Here is an 18,907-nt window from a genome sequence, read left to right as displayed (position 1 = left end):
TTATGAAGATAAAGCTATTATTCTGAATGAGATAAAATTTGCCATGGGCATAGACGCAAAGGCTACTTTTATCCGGGTGTGAGAAGTGGAACTACTTACAGCCAGTTTCTTCATCAAAAGTAAAAGTCAAAGTAATGTAAAAGTAACGGTGAAATTCGTTTTTTCAAGGCGAAAGTGACAGCAAAACTAATAGAAAAAACGAATTTGACCGTTACTTTTACTTTAGAAATTACTTTGACTTTTACTTTTAATGAAGAAACTGGCTGTCAATCGTGGAAAAGCGAATTTGACCGTTACTTTTACTTTATGACATTACTTTGGCTTTTACTTTTGATGAAGAAACTGTAGTAACCGTAGTAGTAATTAGTATTAAATTGATACCTATTGTACCTTTTCCATTAAACGGGATTAGAGAATATGTGTTTGGGGGTTTTATTAGTTGAAGATGTATGTGTGTGTGTGTATGTTTGTTTGTCCTAATTAATTCATATGTGTGTTAATTGTATAAGCTTTTAGAGGGTGGATTGAGAATTAAGTGAATGGTAAACATAATATAAGATTAAGTGAGAGCGATAAGCAAGGGGATTCAAATATAATGATCTAAATTATGTTATGAAGCTGTAGTATAGGAGGTGTGTGATCAAAACATGTTGACTCATTACGCACCCGTAAATTTATTCGAAAGGATTAACTATTATTATTTAGCAATAAATCCAGATAGCTTGTTCTTTGAAAATATGAAAGACAATATTAAAGAAGAGGTATAGAACAGGCTTACTAGGTAGGTACTCCATTAACAGCTTTTAGGCTACCAGTGGCTTCTGAATCATATATTTGAATAATCTATAGATATAAAAATTAAAACCGCTTTCCGTTGTCACGACATAACATGAAAACGGCTTGACCGATTTGGCTGAAAATTAGAGGGGAGGTAACTTAGACCCGGGAGAAGATGTAGACTGTAGACTAGACTACAGAATTTGCCCTTCATCAAAATCGAAAATCAGGACCCATCAATTCAAAAACCCTTCACAAAAAAAATTAAAAACTTCAAATACACCCAAAAAAAAACTTGTCCTCTATAAATGTTTACACAATTAACCGTAATTAGGAGGGGGGCGGGGCGTCGGCACTTTACGACGTCGTTAGCGTCTGACTGACAGGGAGGGGGACTGTGCAGCTATCACAATAAAATGAACCAATGAACTCTTTGGAGAGATGTGCTGTGTGTACAGTGATGAACGACAGCGGGAAGCGATTCTTTTAACCACTTCGCTGTCCATAATGCAGCTACAATAGTTTAAAAATCGGTGTGATACACACCACAGGGACAGGGAAGTTGTTAAGTATTTAAATATAACATCTTTCCACCCGCGCTCTGAGAAAACTACGTCCTGCAACTGCATAAAAAATACCCTACAGACTTAACTTGATAGGTGGGCTCGGGGCGGTATGATCTTAGTAGGTTGTTTCAGTGTTAGATAGCCGATTTTTCGGGGAAGGCTATAGACTTCTTTTTATCCAGGTTCGCAGAGTAGTTCAAGGGACGTGGTTGAAACCGATAGCTATAGTTATTCAAATAATAAACGCAAGCGCAAAAAAAAGACTCAAAGTAATCGTCACATCACAAAGATTCACGTTTCTTTTATCCTTACCCCAGTTACAAAAATACACAATATAAAGTTACATAAAAACAGTCGTGCGATAAATTCGGCATCAAAAATCGCTATGTAACGCGATCCGCTCGCTCAAGCACTAAATGTACCCTCTTATTGGTTATTGAGGACTAAAAGTGAATCCTTAGACGGGAATTCTAATGACAACACCCGAATTTTCATTTGTTGTTTTAATTTTCGGAACAGAAAGTGGTTTTGTTATGAGCTAACCTACTAATGTTTTGTGTTTTTTGTTCTAAATATTTTTTATGCACATTTATTTATTTACTTTTTAATTATTGAAATCAAATTAAAGTTTTGACTTACCCACTGAATTTATATTGGTACAAAAATCAGTTTTCCTTTAAAAATGGAGAAGATTTAATTAAGAAAAAATTGATATATAGAGGTATGACGAAAGCTTGTGGCTAAGTGGAATTTTGTTGATATTTAGTAAAATTATTAAGTTAATAGTAATTTCAGGGTCAACAGAATTATAACTTTAATGCAAATACCCAGTGATAAAGTCAGATATTTTGTCCAAAACTTAGTAATGTGTATTGTGACCTTTAGCACTAAAGGGCGTGAAGGGACGGCTTTTAACCCTAAACTGAAGCTATAGACTTTACTTTTTATGATTATTGTTGTTATCTCAAACAACTCAGACTTGTCATAACCTGGAATTACTCAAAGTTACAATTAAAAATTACCTCTATAATTTATTCTTTGAAATGTAATGTCAACACAGAAGCACTTTTTTGTGTTAATTTATTTATTACTATATCTTAGACCCGCGTTCAGTTGGACCTATTCTGTACGTCCGGCTAAAATGCAGCGTAAGGCCTTCCTCGATAAATGGGCTATCTAACATAGAATGCATTTTTCTAATCTATCCAGCAGTGGATGAGGTCAGAGTGTTCAAGCAAAGAAACCTATCAGCCTTATAATATCATGATGTATTGATTTTTAAATCACGTATTTAAAAAGAAATGCCTGAAGTTTAGTATTCCTAAAAAAATATTATTCTATCTTGCATGTCTTAACATTCAATTGAGCCTTTCATTTTTAAATAGCAAATATTTTATCAGGCTGACCACTCAGATACTTTTGATAAATTACATTTTAATGGCACGCATGTTTTATATTCATACGTGTTCTTAAAAAGTATTGATTGATGATCTGTAAGTATTTCTTTTCTTGATCAAAGAAAACTCGAGTTTTGGTTAAGCTTTAAAAGGTTATTTTTATGTAAAAGAACGTGATTTGGAACCAATATGCAAATCTGAATTAACAAGCATTTAATATACAGAATTTAAAGTAATTATTATTCTTGTGTTTTTTACTTATTTCTTCATAAATACAAGGAGCCATTGGATATATTGAGAGATAATTTTTACAGCATACCTCTACTTAGTACATCGATATCAGTTTATTTACGGAAAGAATACTTTTCGAAATCTTTTCATAGCTATTCAAATAAAAACCATGACAAAAAAATATGCACATAAATATCGTAACTTTCCGCAAAAGAAATTGTGACTCAATCACAGACATACACACAGAATTCACACAGAATATAAAATATGCATCATATGTACGAGACAGACTGAAGAATTTAAACTTATTATCATAACGGACCCCTAACAGAAATTGGGGTACAATTTACAAATTGGTACAATGTATAAACTGGGGTACAATGTATAAAGTGGGACATAATGTACAAAGTGGGGCAATAACATATCGATACCTGTTCCCGAATATTATTTTTCTTTCTATAAAACATTTGTGCGAGCGATATTTTCTTTGATGGGAAAGTGTGCAGCTGTGTCCAAGGAAATTCATTTTATTATTTATTAGTTGACCGCCCTTATAAAATGTGTTGTTTTGTCCCTTTTGGACTGTTTGATGGAGAAATAACGCTGAGATTGCTTATGTCAGTAGCTTATTGTATTTTATTACCGTCCTATGATTACCGTGGTATTGTTCGCATAAAATATTGATAAGAATTCAAAGTGGATTAAGTAGTTCTAGCCAAATACATATTTTCAATGTATGTACGTGAATGAAGTAATTTAAACATTCTACGAGCAAAACAGTAACATTTTGGTTAAATAAATGCAAGAGTATGTTTAAAAATCATGCTAGAAAAGGTCATTGAAGCAGCGCTTAAATAAAGGATCAGTTAATGTTTTTTTTTTATGTGGTTTTACTACGTAGGCCGATATTTTTATTACAAACCAATAAAAAGTTTCATACTTAAAGTAATCATGCAGCCTTTTAATGTGTATTCTTTTCCAAAAATTGTTGCATGCGATATATTCTAGCTTTAGCAATAAATGCTGGAATTAAGTTGCCAAAACATTGATCAACATTTTATTGCCTTTTTGCATGTTCTGTCTTCTGAAGTGTGTAACTAGTGAGCTATAAATTAACATTATAGCTCAAATTAGCCTCCAAATGTTATTTTGAAAACTCGATGTAAAGATAAGCCTGTAATATTGAAATCGAGTATTTTTCGTACACTAAACATTAAAATGAAAGTACGTAAACAAAGGCTATTTTATTCTTTGCCTTATTCTCACCAATAATTCATCGACTTTAATCGTTAAAAAAATATATGAAACCGATACAAACTAAAAAAGAAAATAACATTGTCCCTTATATCGTTCACAAGTACCATTTCAAACACACTTACCGTTTCACACAAGCAATACAAATACAAAAACTAACCAAAGAACACAGTAAAGGAAATACAGTAACACAACTCCCCCCAATTGTACCCAAAAACAGCCGCCGACATCTGTCCGTTCCTTTACACGTAACATTTACTTCCCTAACTAATTCAACTACTTATGTATGCCATAGCGTGCAAGAATTATATTCGAAGCGATAAATCTATTCCTAAGAGTAGCCACAGACTGTAAACTAAATAGTCGGCCGACTTTTAGCCCTATGCTTGAAAAAAAAGTAAGAAAATCGTGAATTCAATCAAAGTTTTTAGTCGGTCTGATACGTTCCAAATAGGTATCTGATCATTCTTATGTGCGTACTACCATTCATCTTCACACAGATTTATGAGCCCAAACAAACTATCGGCCGACTAAAAGTCTGCAGTGTGCTACTCTAAGGTCTCAATGTATTTATTTATTTAGTGCATGTTCTTATTTTGGGGGTAAGTCGTTAAATAAACGGGGTAATGGGAGCTGTTGGGGGTTATGTTTCCGTATTTTTGGGGTAAAATGGGACGGATTGGGGTTCAATGGTAGGTACGTTTTATGTGTAGTGTCTTTACCTACAATTTTTTTTATCGAAACAAATGATAGTGAGAACATCAATGAGTTGGAACAGATGTTGAAGAATTATATAATTAATATTTTAAAAGTTTAAAAATTGTTATGATAAACCGAGATATTCAAATCGAATTTGACTTTTAACAATCCACTCATTCAATCTCCTTTATTTTGCAGAAAAGTCGAAATAAGTATTTAAAATATGACGTTAATTTCCAAGAGAAATAATAGGCTCATAATTTTATTACCTACTAAGTACATTATTAATGGCTAAGCTAAATAAAACTAGCACTTTAAGTTTTATAGTATACAGAACAAAAATGCGTTTTTAAATATGAAAGACGATGTATATTTTCGCTTGGCTGCGTTTTGGAGATTCTCATCAATCTTTGTCCAGTTTTGAAAGAGATTTAACGTAGTATTCTGTAGACATTAAAATGGGCAATATATTATGGCGGAAACCGTCTCACATTGCCAATGTAGGGGTTTTATATGTAAATATTTTGATAAGAGTTTAGACGGAGATTTTAAAGCAACAGGCTTGTTTTATTCAAGCATTATGTTGAGCTAAAATTATAGCAGATGAAAGTAAAAAAATACATTAACTCCTATTGAAAAAAATAAAATGGTTTGTCACCCAAAATGTTCCAATTTCTCATCAATAAACGAACCTACACGCTTAGAATAAAAAACATTTTTTTCCCTCAAAAAAAAAAAAAAAATGCCAAACGGAACCGCGGTCTCCCAGCTAACTAACTATAATAACTCATCATTCGTTCAGTCACTTCAGGGAGTCACAATTTTACGATTATAACCAAATTATTATTCCGTCCCCGTCTTCAAAGCATTTGATTTATTTATTTGAATAACATGATCTGAATCTTTACTTCGATTGTCGATTCAAAATGGCCGCCATGACAGTTGTCGTTTTTTACGTGCGCGGTAAATATGCATGTGGTGTCTTCAAGTTGTTTGATTGGGAATAAATAAATGCACTAACGGTTTAAAATTTAACATTCAGCTAGTGTAAAGTTTATGGTAATACTGATTGCATTCGTTAGTAGTTTACGAGTCTAGTTAATAAACTGAAGCTTTTGGAGAAATTGGACTTTTTTGGAGATGTGTGTAGGTAGGTGCTAGGTTAATGGTATGGTGATTGGTAGGTTAGATTGATAATAAAATTATAATTGGAGTGGTGGTGCCGCATATTGCGATTTTAAACGATTTTTTATGACTGATGAAATTCATAAAGGATAAAGTATTAATTGGTTGCTAACACAAAAAAATCTAATCATATTATGGTACTTTTAAATATGTTGGTCTTGTTTTATGAGCACTTATCATAAGACGTTTGTCGCATTTTGGTATTTTTTGATAAATTAATAATATCATTTTTCATTTGTTACAGGAAATTGCAGCAATACTCATTAGTTTCGACAAACATAGCGAATGGCAGTCAAAAGAAGTCAAAATACGGTGAGTTATTATTTATTTATTCCTTTATTTCAGGCATTTTTTTGCATTCTAACTGCAGATTTCAATAATCTATTAAAAACTAGACATAGGATTATTACATTAGCCCCATACAAGTAAAATGCCATTTATCATATAGATAGAATGTTGAGAAAATAAGAATTATATACTATTTTGAAAGGACATTATTTATTACTTATAACTGACAAGTTTACCGTAAAAAGGAAATTAGAACTTCAGGAGTGTATGACTGAATATGAAATATTATTTCAGGGAAATATGAAAAAATGAAAAGTTCTAATAGATTTAAATGAATTTTCACGTGCTACCCGCCCGGGGAACACGTAAAGGTTTTCAAGGAAATCGTAATTGGAGCTCAGGTGCGAATTTAATCGAGTTTAGCTTCGGATACGTACTGAATTTTATTTTGTTAGGGTATTATTTTACTGCGTTGGTGGACTTATATTTATTGTTCAGATGTATGAATTTTTTTGAGTTGATATTTGGGCACGAAAAAAAGATACTTATTATTGAGGATTTTTTAATCAAAAAAATATCTCAAGCTATTGTGAAAAGTCATTCTTATGAAACAAAAAAAGAAACTGTTGTCTCTCGTTAGATTTGTTTATTGAATGTTAAGTCGATTACAAGCTTTTTAGAGCTGCTATAAATCAAGTATGACTTAAATCGTAAAAAATATATATATTATTTACATTAATACATAAGAAATATTTAAATAAACAAAAGCCTAAAACGAAATTAGTCATAAATATCAATTTGGTATTCTCCTCTGTCCAACGCAAACAAACTTTAAATCATCCCATTTCTACCCCTTTTTGTAGGATTTGAAAACAAACAAAACTTGCCTCTTTACAATATTAGAATGGGGACCATGGGACTAGCATTTTTGGGGTTCCTCAGGAGAATAAACGAATCACTTATGGTTTTCGAGTTTGTCTCTCGGACCATCCCGTCGGACAAGTTGGGTTATGGCGTATACAAAAATAATTGATATAATTGTTTTTTTAATAGTTAAGTGTGACATTAAAAAGCTATTATTAACTGTTTTTAATAGATTTAAAATGTTTCATTTATCAATCTTTTTCTTTGTCAACTCAAATCTTTCATCTGTCAATCTTTGCCAACTCATATTTTTAATGTACGAAACCTTCAATACACACCTCTTGCTTTTTATGAATTACTTATGCTTAAAATGTCATAGTTATCAATAAGAACTGTTTTTAACAGGTTGACAATCTTTCATCTGTCAATCTTCATCAACCCATCTCTTCTACATACAGAACCTTCAACCCACACCACCAAATCATACTTAGCCACCTTTTTTACTACAGCACGTGCCCATAAAAGCCACCTGATGGCAAATGGTCACCGTAACTCATCGATAACGCGCGATTCAGCACTTTAAAGAGCTCCCTGATGCATTGGGTCGCTGAAACTGATTCGGTTCCTGAAAGCTTTTGTATTAAATAATAATATATGTGTGGGGATGGTGATTAACAATGGGATGTGGTGATTTGTTTGATGTTGTGGGTTGTTAATTGGGGGTGATAAGTTTTGATGTGGTATTGTCAGCTAGCTGACACTGGTACGTTATAGTTAAGTGATCACAAGCGGGATTTTACTTTTGGATTTTGGTGTTTTATTATCGCAAGGAGTTGCAATTTTAGGATTTTGATAGCATAGGAATTAGATATCAATAGCTAGTTATTAAAGCGCTAGGTGGTTATTAGTTACTTATTACTTACATATGTTAGTAGTTTACTGAATTCCGATAAAACTTTTGAGAACAAAGACTTATTGAAACCTATGTTTAACCAACTTAAATTACTAACTAAAAGCACTATCTCACAGACAAAAAAAATCACAAAAGAAACGAATTAAACTATCAGTAGAATAACGTGACCGTTACTTTTATACTTTACTCTGTGACTGTACCTAATTTGGCGCCCAACGAGGGACCCGTTCCAACTTGTAACAACTTTAAGCAAATTAAAACTTGGGCCGTGACTACTGGCTTCTGTGTGTGCGCCGTTGAAATATTAACTCTTTATGGGCGAGCAGTGTACAAACGCGCTGCGGTAAGGTCGGATCCATGTCGCTACATAAAAATTTAATAATGGTCTTGATACTGCGAAGTTTTTGTACGTGATCAAGTTTAGTTAGGTTATTTAAGGCTGCATTGAGATTTTCGATGTTTTTTTATTCAGATATTTCGCTAAAGTTGGCCGTTGAAGCGGCTAAAGCTGGGAAATTGGAGGAAGCTTAATCAGAATGGATTTTTATAGCGTGGTTTGAATTAGGATGAAATTACCGTATGGTAAAGTTGTATAAAACGCAGTTCAGTCACGTTTTTGAAAACTGACCTTGCAAGAAGCTATTTAGTGAGAAACTGATCTGCCTTTTATATTTTTTTAAGATTATGTTGGATAACGTCACATCGAAGGCAATATCTATATACCTCACATTAATAGTTATATTCCTATGAAATCAAAACAACTTATTGACAACAGTATAGGAAGTTAGTTCGCATGGACCAGTTAGCCACTTACCCACACAGCTTGTCAACATTGTTGCTTCATGGTACCATAGACTAATTAATTACGCTAGGACGCATTGTGGGCAACCTACATGGGTTGCACAATAAGCCCACGCAAGCAATTTCAGGACAGTTTTGAAGTACTTCAAGCAAGTTGGGTAGAATCAAGAAGGTTAAAGCAGCTGAAGTTCACACTTGAAAAATGTATTTATAAAATTAACAGGTGATGTAAGGTCATATCTATCAGTTATTATAATTATGTTCAAATATAGCAGTAGGATGCAGTTTGTAGGACAACATAATTTTAAATTAATTATTAAAGGAATTCTCTGACGAAATTTCTTCTAAAACAACTACTTATCGGCAGTCGGATAAAGAGCACATTAACCATGATGAGAATTTTAAGGGGTTGACCACTTTTACTAAATTATGAAGTTAAGATGTAAGAATTAGGATTGTAGATTGTAATACAAAATAAAACCTTTTTTTAACAGAAACCCATTCGTAAATTATTTAAATTAACTGAAATATTTACATACCTATATTAAAAGAATATATACACCTAGTATCTAACTTATTATCTACTTTAAACACCTAAGATGTAAACTTACTAAATATTAAAAAAATAAAACCTAGATAGTAACATCAACAATAGTGTCACCTAGTATTTTGGTTGGATGATTTCCACTCACACTAGCAAGCTTCATAGTCATAATTAAATTTTTTCACCGAAGTTCTCGAGAGTGAAAGACGAACTTGAAACTGTATGAAGTTCTTGTTTTCAGCAAAGTTTAAAGAGTTCAAAGTTTGCATTGTCACTTGGCCTCTAGTAAAATGTTGAAAGAGGTCAAGCTTGTAAATCACGAGAATTTTACATTTTCAGGGTTGACTGAATAAGGCATTTTGATTGAAATGTTGTAAATTCTATTTTGTTTATTGGTGAAGTAGGGATTTGGAATATTGCATCGGATAGGGGTTGTTTTATTACATTTTCACGGATTTAAATGATTAAATAATGCTTCTTATCTTCCTCATTTAAATTTTAATCTAGAGTAACAGGTAGTTCAGCAAATTCAATATTTAATCTCATTTTTCTTCGTATATTGAAGCTAGTCTGCTGTCAAACTAATTATATTATATACGAATATTTTGTATACAGCGTCTGCCTACATAACCAACTCGGTTACCCGGTAACACGATGACGCAATTATAATGTGTTTATCCCACAAAAACACCATTTGTTATCACCACAAATACTCATAATAATTTAATTACATTATTCAATTAAAATATGCAAAACTGTTTGTTTTTCCTAGGCTTGTTTATAAAACGTCCTGTGAAAAGGGTAAGCGTGATCTGCACATATAATTACTTGGTTAATTGTGTACTCTATATTATCCGGGTAAAACTTTAAACTTTGTAGTACTAATGAGACCGAAGGCTGTTGTTTTAACTTAGGGTTACTTAGTTATGTTGCTTGAAGTTCTTAGTACTTGTATGTGAGATTCTACGTTGATGTATGATCTAATTTGTGGGGATTTTGTTCGTGGTTATAGTTATCTCTATGAAGAACACTCACTCTCTTATATAGGATAATAGGTTTCATTTTTCCTTGTAATTCTTAATTATTCAAATGGAAAAGTGTTGCAAACAAATTTTCCTTGCATGAACAGTAGAAAAAAAAACAAAACTGGAGAAGTGCGAGACAAAATTGCACATGAAGGGTTTCGTACCATTATTCAGAAAATGATCAAAAATCACGTTGGTATTAGAAGGGCTCAGGAACATCACAAACCATGCTTGTTGCTCGAAAATTTCAAAGAGTACTGAATAAAAAACCCAACCAAAAAAAAATATATCTCTTTAAATTTCTCACTACATCTCTCCATTTAATATTTAAAAACACAAATACCTTAAGAAATACCTGTTCAATTCCCAGCAATAAATCGTGAGCTGTCGATGCAGAACTTCAATAGTTCCATCCGTTCCTCTGTCGAAAACATAAGCTTTGGTTATAAATCTACTATTGGTAGTATTATCTTATCGGGAAGACTATCTTTTGTGATGCTGTCGTTTGAGAACTTGGGTGTACCTTCAGGGTGTTTGTAATTTGTTAATTACTTTGAATGGTGGATATATAGGAATAAAGTCACATAGTTCAATTGATCAGAGGTTAAGCAGTACATCTACCTATGCCATAATAAGTAACTGTAGACAGATCTAACAATCAGTAGAAACTAACATATTTGGATAAAATGTAGACAAACGATGATGTTACTGGGGATGAGAATGCAGTTGACATTCTAATAATACCCGATGTGTAGATGGGTACGTTATGTTAATGTTTGTTACTCTTACAAACATCACCTGGACATATTTTGACGAAACTTGACAGCAGTACAGTTAAAACATCAGAATAACACATACCTAGGCTATTTTGTATCCTTTCATTTTGCGGGAAAAAACCTTATCTCTAACGCGAATCCGCAAGCAATAGCTAGCTTGTAATAAGGTCCAAATCTTGCTGCATACTTACCCCAATTACCATACACCAGTTGTCGATAAATCTATCGGAAGCATTAAATTATCGCACTTAATGGCTGCAAAATGATCTGTCATGGCAGCATTGCGTTTGTCGACATATTGAGCTCGGAGTAAGCCTGTGTACACACTAAGGCGTAACGAGTGCCTATAATTGTAGTCTCAGGCTGTCTGTAAGATGTCCTTATTATGCCAAACTTGGTGTTCCACAGGCAACTTCTTTTCTCACCCGAATAAACGATACTAGAAAAACCAAATAGATGTTAAAAGATCCGGATAATAGTTAAGGATAGTTTTAATGAAGATTATTTTAAGCCACCTAGAAAAAGTTTCGTATAAATACTTTCTACACCATTTTATCGTTCGACAGCCGGTATGCAGGATTTTGTGTTAGCCGTTTTTAAATGAAAGACAGTGGGAACTCAGCCTTACGTAGCAGTCAATATGAGGCGGTGCAATTAAATCAGTCACTGTTCCAAGTGATTGAGGTATATTGTAGGGGCTTGTGATTGTTGTGTTAACTGGGGTGGGGGTAATTTTATTATTAGTATATCTTATTGTCTCTTAATACTATAAAACTGAAAGTTTGAGTTGGCCGTGTCAATGTTTGTTACTCTTTCACGCAAAAACTTTTTGAATGGTCAAAGTTCGAAATACACGTTAGAAATACATAAAAAATACTTTGAAGTAAAAGCAGCAACCAGGTAAAAGTCTTCATTGCCCAAAGAGAATGAGAGACCATACAGCAGTACCTATATTCAATTATATCTTTCCCTTGGTCACAGTAGAATACCTGAAAGAACAAACGAAGGTTCTCTTAATATCGCAGGTAAAGAAGAACCTAATCCAACTACTAAACCAAAATGAAGGTCAAAACAACACACACAATGAATTATCGAAATTGAAAACAGTTCAAACAAGCAATCGAAACTTAAAACTACACTGATTATTCTGAACCGAGAGTTATACCCTCATACCACGAATACAAAACGCCAAAGTATTGTCATAAATAAAATGTTTCGACATTAACGATTGCAATAAAGTTGGGCATGAGAAACATCCAATAACGGCCATCGTCACGATAGTTAATGGTTTTTTATTTGGAAATTAATAACTGCGTAGGATAATGGGCGAAAGGTTCACTGTGTCGAATGCTTTGGCACGAGTTGGTAAAAGTCGGTAAAGCCGCCCTGTTTGGCGCGTGACATCATTCAATGATCAATTTTATGAAATAATTCGGTAATTAAATTTTCTGATTAGCTATGCATTTTAGTATTGGGGACATTTTTTTTGGAACATGTATTACCCTTTTGCAATCTGGCCGAGGAAAATAGTTATATCAACTTTTTTGCTTTGAATAGTGTTTTATGACCTCATAAATTAAAAGTTTAATAACACAAAACGCAAATAAAGAAAATTTTACGAAAATCATTTACATCTTTACATAGCAGTTAAATCGTTGTAGTTCGCAAAAAAGTTTTACCATTTCACATTTCTTTAACGAAAACTTTTTTTACAAAAAATCCAAGATGGCGCAGGTTTGATGATTTATTGATAATTCGAGACGTTTGGGAATTTTTGCGGGTAAAAAAAAATGTGAAAGTTTTCTTAACTTTGCGACCTAAACGGCTTTGAAAGTATGGGTGCTGTAAATCTTGTGGTATATCCCTTTTATAGTGCTTATGAATTAATTACCAGCTAGTAGGCTGTTTATTTATTTATTGACTTTGTTGTAAAGATAAAGTTTTGTGAATTATACTGGAGAAAGTTTGAAAAACCTTCATCATAGATATTATTAACATGATCTCCCATGTTTAATCTTAAAAAAAACATAAAATTACACCATTTCATATATTTGATAAAGAAACTGTTCAATCAAAACAGAAACTCGATTAGCGGTTAACACACCACTAATAGCGAACTCTCACACCTAGAATCGATACAGCAATCGCTCTAACTCATTTTATCCCTAATTAGTACCACATCATTAGCCGACACCATCCGAAACACGCGTAAATTACATTCAAAACGAATAGCCAGCACCAATTAACATGACCGGTGTAATTCTCGATTAAATCACTCGGTTCGCGAATCGATACTGTCCCAGTATTTATCGATGCGATTAGTTTGATCGAGATAGAAGACTCGAATTAGCGTTGACGGATGAGTGCCTATCGGATTGGCTAGTGTGTGAAGTTTTCGATTCTGGAAGGTTGGTCGCCATTTATTCGTTAAGACTGGCGATTTTACTGAGTGATTGGGGTTTTATTGTGTGTAGTGTGGCGCTCCTTTATGTGTCTCGTCTGAAAGGACAGGAGCAATCGAGTGCTGATTGTGGCATTTGTTTGGACATTCGTTTGTCTAGGGGCGTTTGTTTTGCTTTGATGAAGTGTGAAGTTGACGATGTTTTATTGTTTTCTGTTTGACTGGTTTAATTGGTAGGATTTTGCTAATCTAAGATGAATGAAAGCTTCCGTAAATTATTTGATATTTTTAACTTGATGGTTGAACTAATTACGGACAATCATTACATATTTCTTGATAATATGGTATATAATAATTCTACGTGTTCAATTATTTGTAATTAGTACCTACGTTAAGTAACTTTTAAGAAGGCACTCACATTATTATGTGATTTATTTTAAAATACCACCAAATACAACCAACAACGTAAACCCTTACAAGAATCTATCAACTCCAAAAAAAAAACACAGCAACCTAAAAATTCTGCTAGTTGCATTAGTCAGACCCCTATTTTTAATTGAGGGTCGATCCTACCATCGGATTGCAAGCGTCGACGCCATTTGCTTTTATAATTTTGACACACTTCCGATCGAGTGCCGTATCGGAGCTGTCAATTAAAATTTCAATTTGCATCTCCAGGGTGGTCGTGTCGACAGACCGTTTAAGTTTTATTTAATTAAAAGAAATGATAGTTTTTTGGTTATTGTAGTTTTTTTTATAAAGACTTGTGGAACTATAAAATACATATATACTTTAATTAATATCCTCGTCATCTGCCAAGCCTTTTCCGAACTGCCTTGTGGCCGGCTTTTCAGTCCTTAATTACCGTCCTGTTGGGCTGAAAACCAGATCTAAGGCTTCAGATTAGACACCAATTCTATTATAATTTAGGGAAGTGCCATTGATAGTTTATATTAAGAACAAGTGGTGTCCCAAAGCCTATTTTAGTTATAATAATTACAACATCGATAATAATACTGGTTATTCTTAATTAAGTATAAACCCGCTTCTGGTATCTTTTCGATGATTCAGAAAGCATGGAATGATTAAAAGAAATCACAAATCACATGCGATGCCCTACTTTTTCATGTCAACATTTGTTTACCTAACTCCCTTCCTACATTCCTTCATATCATGTTCCCACAAACATCATCTTCCCTTAGAAACTCTTTGTTCGTTTCCATATTAAGCTTAGTCAGCACTCTACCGTCAATAAAGCCAGTATACACGCACTGAAACAAAATATTGTCGTTCACGGGAACGCTATTCAGTATTCGACAAACACTCGATTCCCGGCGGTCGGGCTGAGCGGATATTTCCCGGGATTAGTCGCGGGATTTTCCATCAAACCGATTTTTAATACCACCCGACGTTTAGATAGAATTTATGTTATTGGATACGTATTTTTCAAGAAGTTTAAGTAGTTTTGAGATTTTAGTTTTGAATACTTTGAGACGGAAATGCTTACGTAATATTTTATAACCTAATATGTTAATACCTAAACTGTACCAATAATACTTTTGATATAATTTTTCCATTCGAAATCATAACTAGTGATTATAAATTAAAGCTCAATAAGATTAAACCGAATCAAAGGAAATGATAATCCGGGAATTGCACTGCTTGTTCATAAAACAATAGCAAAGCAGTTATTTTCCATCTCAATAAAATCACGAAAAATTACGTGTATCCAGTTCAAGGCCAACGAAACTGACGATGAAAAACATTAAAACGAAAACCAACAATTTCACAGATCTCATCAGAATATGTATTTACACGTGTTCGAGAACGCTTTGTACCGTAATTAAGTAGAAATTTAATATTCATAACGTCGAAATAAATTCCTTCTGACGATTGGTATTTTCGAAATTGTTGTTAAAATATTTTTTTTTATCTCTTAATTACAATTTCTTTAAAGGGAACAGACTTCTTAAATGAATTACCTAAGTCTCAAAATAATTTCCCGGTATAAGGTAGTTAATCCCGGGATATCCGCAGACAGCACAACACTATTCGAGCCTATAATTTGTAGGGTCATTGAGGGTAGAAGCTGACTGGCTGTTTGGCTACATCACAGCCCTAGATTCGGCCGGCTTATTTGACTAGCTTGATTTATGTAGCGCTTCGATTGCTAAGCGAGCTAGATTGGTTTCTATTAACGCTAGTGTTTGACCTGAGTCCGTGTTCAATTGATTCCGTAAGCGTTTCGTTTGATGGTTCAAGTTTTAAGGAATTGATAGACGAGTACATTGCTGGGTTATAAACTTTCACAGTGGTATAGTTTTTGTTATGAAAATAGTTTTTGTGTTTAAAATTCAGGGTGATTATTTTTCTTACATAATAGCCATTGCATCTTAGCTCATTAAAGCCTCATACAAATAAAACATTAAAAAAAAATCATGATGGTCCATAATTTTATTTTGTTCGTTGTACTCTGTAGTAAACAGGATTAAGGGAATAGTCACCTCACTAATCACTTGCAAGTTATAAGTAAAGACCATAGTTATATACCTACTTTTCAACTTCTTAAGTGCTTCTTTTTTTTTTTTTCATACAGATTGTACGTGAAACACCAATCTGCTACTGTTAAAGCGATGTTGATCAAACATTAATTATACCTGTTCTTACACCACAACAATGTCACCTTAATCCTTCTAATACTCCCGAGTTCCACAGTTTGTGGTTTTTCGTTCCCATAGAAGGGTGAAACTGATAAATTCGCCTCAGGACAAAGGTCTCGTCCGTGGCCGCAATTCATGGCGATCTGATTGCGATGTCGGGTGACCATAAATTAGTTCTAGTGCGGTCTAATAGGTGAGGACCCTTATTGGGATAGTCTGCTGAGAGGAGACTTTTTATAATGGTTTTATGTGATAGGTTGTTGAAGTTTGATCGAGGGTATAGGGAAAAGTTGTAGGAGCTTTTTTGAATAATTTTCTTGCGTGCCTATAGGTATTGTTTTAATTTTCTAAATACCTTGAACTCGCTCAAAAAAAGTAAAGGAAACATTTTCAGGAAACCTGGATTTCAAAGTCTGAAATCGCCAATCCACCTCCAGCAATCGAAATAAACGCATATTCCTTCTCTGTGGCTTGTGTCCTACAGTGGGAGAGTCAAAAGGTTGATGATATACAATATACAATACAAATGATGATGCTTATGCTTATGTTTTTTTTTTTCAGGAATTTTCTCATAAAAATAACTTTCATACCATCTCAGTCCACTAACAATTACTACTAATTACTAAACATAATCAACTCAAAAACTAAAGAACTATACCCAACCTTTACATTCAATTCCAGACTTACAAAACTTCAATAAAACCTAATTCAATAGCTGCCCATTGAGATTCAAGGCACGTGGTACACTTACTTGCAATTAAATTGTGCGGCCCCAGCTAATTGATTTGGGTGCAACTGGCCACTTTTGTGTGCAAGCTAGTGTTTTGTTGTAGTGTTGCTAAAATGAAACGAAGACTTTGTATGAGATTTTTGAAGATTAATCAATAATTTATTATAAAGTGGTTTTAGTGGTGCAGTTCTGGAAAATGCGTTTTAATAATTTGGGAAACCTATGTGCAAAAAGTGAATTTTGGCTAGTGGAAAAATTTTATTTGTTTTTTTCTTCGAGCTGTTTATTGATATTCTGCGTTGACTAATTACTAGTTACCTACTAACTTAAGCATATTTTTGCAAGTCTTTATATACTATGATTAGGTATGTAAAGTTATACGTAATACCATACTAAGTTTATTTTATTTGTATGTTTATCTTTACCTACTCGACATAATACTCGTATTATCTAAAAACAATATAAAAATAACGCTCCCATAATAAACACATAACATAAAACCCACACTTTTCCACTGTTAATAAAATAATTATTACAATTCATAAAATTATATGTTAACCATTTGTCTATTCGAGGGCCTAGTAAAATTTTATACGGGTGTATAAACAGCAGAGTATTTGGAAATATAGGAATAGCTTATATTTTTGTATGTTTGCATTTCACACTTTGTTTTTTGTCACGTGCTAGTACCTAGTGGGTATGTACATGTATAAATTACTGTGTATATGTTCAGTTATAATATAATTCTATTTGTCAACAAAACAAACATGAAATTGTATTTATCAATTTCATGTTTGTTTGACACACATAAAAAAAACATACAGGCTCATGTTCTCCGCGGTTCCACACGTTTTCCAAGGGAACTATTTCCTGCGCCTAGATACTCCCAGTAAAATAGCATCAATGTTCTTTCACTGGCTATAGTCTATCTGAGTATCTCCGATTTGGCGTTGGCGTGAAAAACGGAGTAATTATCGCATTTATAATATTAGTAGGTACATATTTTAGTTTTCCAAGCTGTTTTCTACCCTACGGAAATATACCAGACACATCACAAATGTGCTGATTTTTTGATGATGTTGGTCAAGGGTTGCAAGCAAGCATTGGTAATGATTTTACTTTGAAATAATTAATAGGACTAATAGGCCAGTGGGAAACCCTTTTAAAGCTTCTTTTATAGAAATCCAGTATTTAAAGTTTATTTGTAAACCAAGGTTTCCTCTTTAATAGGGGTTGATCTATATGTGGATAAACTCTTTAGTTCAGTATTTCAAGATTATTACTTGTACAAAATTGTTTTCTCTTTTAAAGTTAAGGTATTTTCCGATTGCCTAATAACCCATTGCTTTCACTATCTCATAAATTCATAATAAACCAATTTCAATATCCAATTCACATGTCTATATATCACAGCACACAACAGTTGGGCCGGTATTTAGCGATGCACTGAAGATGTACGACTGCATCTGTGTGCGGATCACGAACCGCTTCTAATTGATATCCCTGGCCGGTTGGAAATTGTAAAGTCATTTTATCATCTGCCTAGCCTTTTCCCAACTATGTTGGGATCGGCTAAGAGCCACTGTTTTACATGGAGCGACTGCCTGTCTGACCTCCACAGCCCAAAAACCCAGGCTGCCCGACTTCGTAGGGTTTGTTGTCAGACTTTCTTTCTTCTGACTACACCTAACGACTGCCAAAGATGTTTAAATGACAGCCAATTTATCGTGTCTTCTCGTAATGACAAGATGATGACCCATCCACGAATAGAATGCGCCAAGCGTTGCTTAACTTTA

The 18,907-nt window shown here is 33.6% G+C and overlaps 1 protein-coding gene across 10 annotated transcripts in view; it reads left to right on the top strand.

Moving 5' to 3' along the window:
• Camta (Calmodulin-binding transcription activator) overlaps positions 1-18,907 on the top strand; it is a 136,519-nt gene that overhangs the window by 62,724 nt on the left and 54,888 nt on the right. For all 10 annotated transcript variants that reach the window (XM_064035749.1, XM_064035748.1, XM_064035741.1 and 7 more), the window contains one exon: positions 6,354-6,421. The gene's annotated coding sequence lies outside the window, so the exon portion shown is untranslated. The remainder of the gene's footprint in view (positions 1-6,353; positions 6,422-18,907) is intronic.

Source organism: Helicoverpa armigera, chromosome 8 (assembly GCF_030705265.1).
Source record: "Helicoverpa armigera isolate CAAS_96S chromosome 8, ASM3070526v1, whole genome shotgun sequence".
Lineage (NCBI taxonomy): Eukaryota > Metazoa > Arthropoda > Insecta > Lepidoptera > Noctuidae > Helicoverpa > Helicoverpa armigera.
This window is presented reverse-complemented; position numbering and strand designations above follow the sequence as displayed.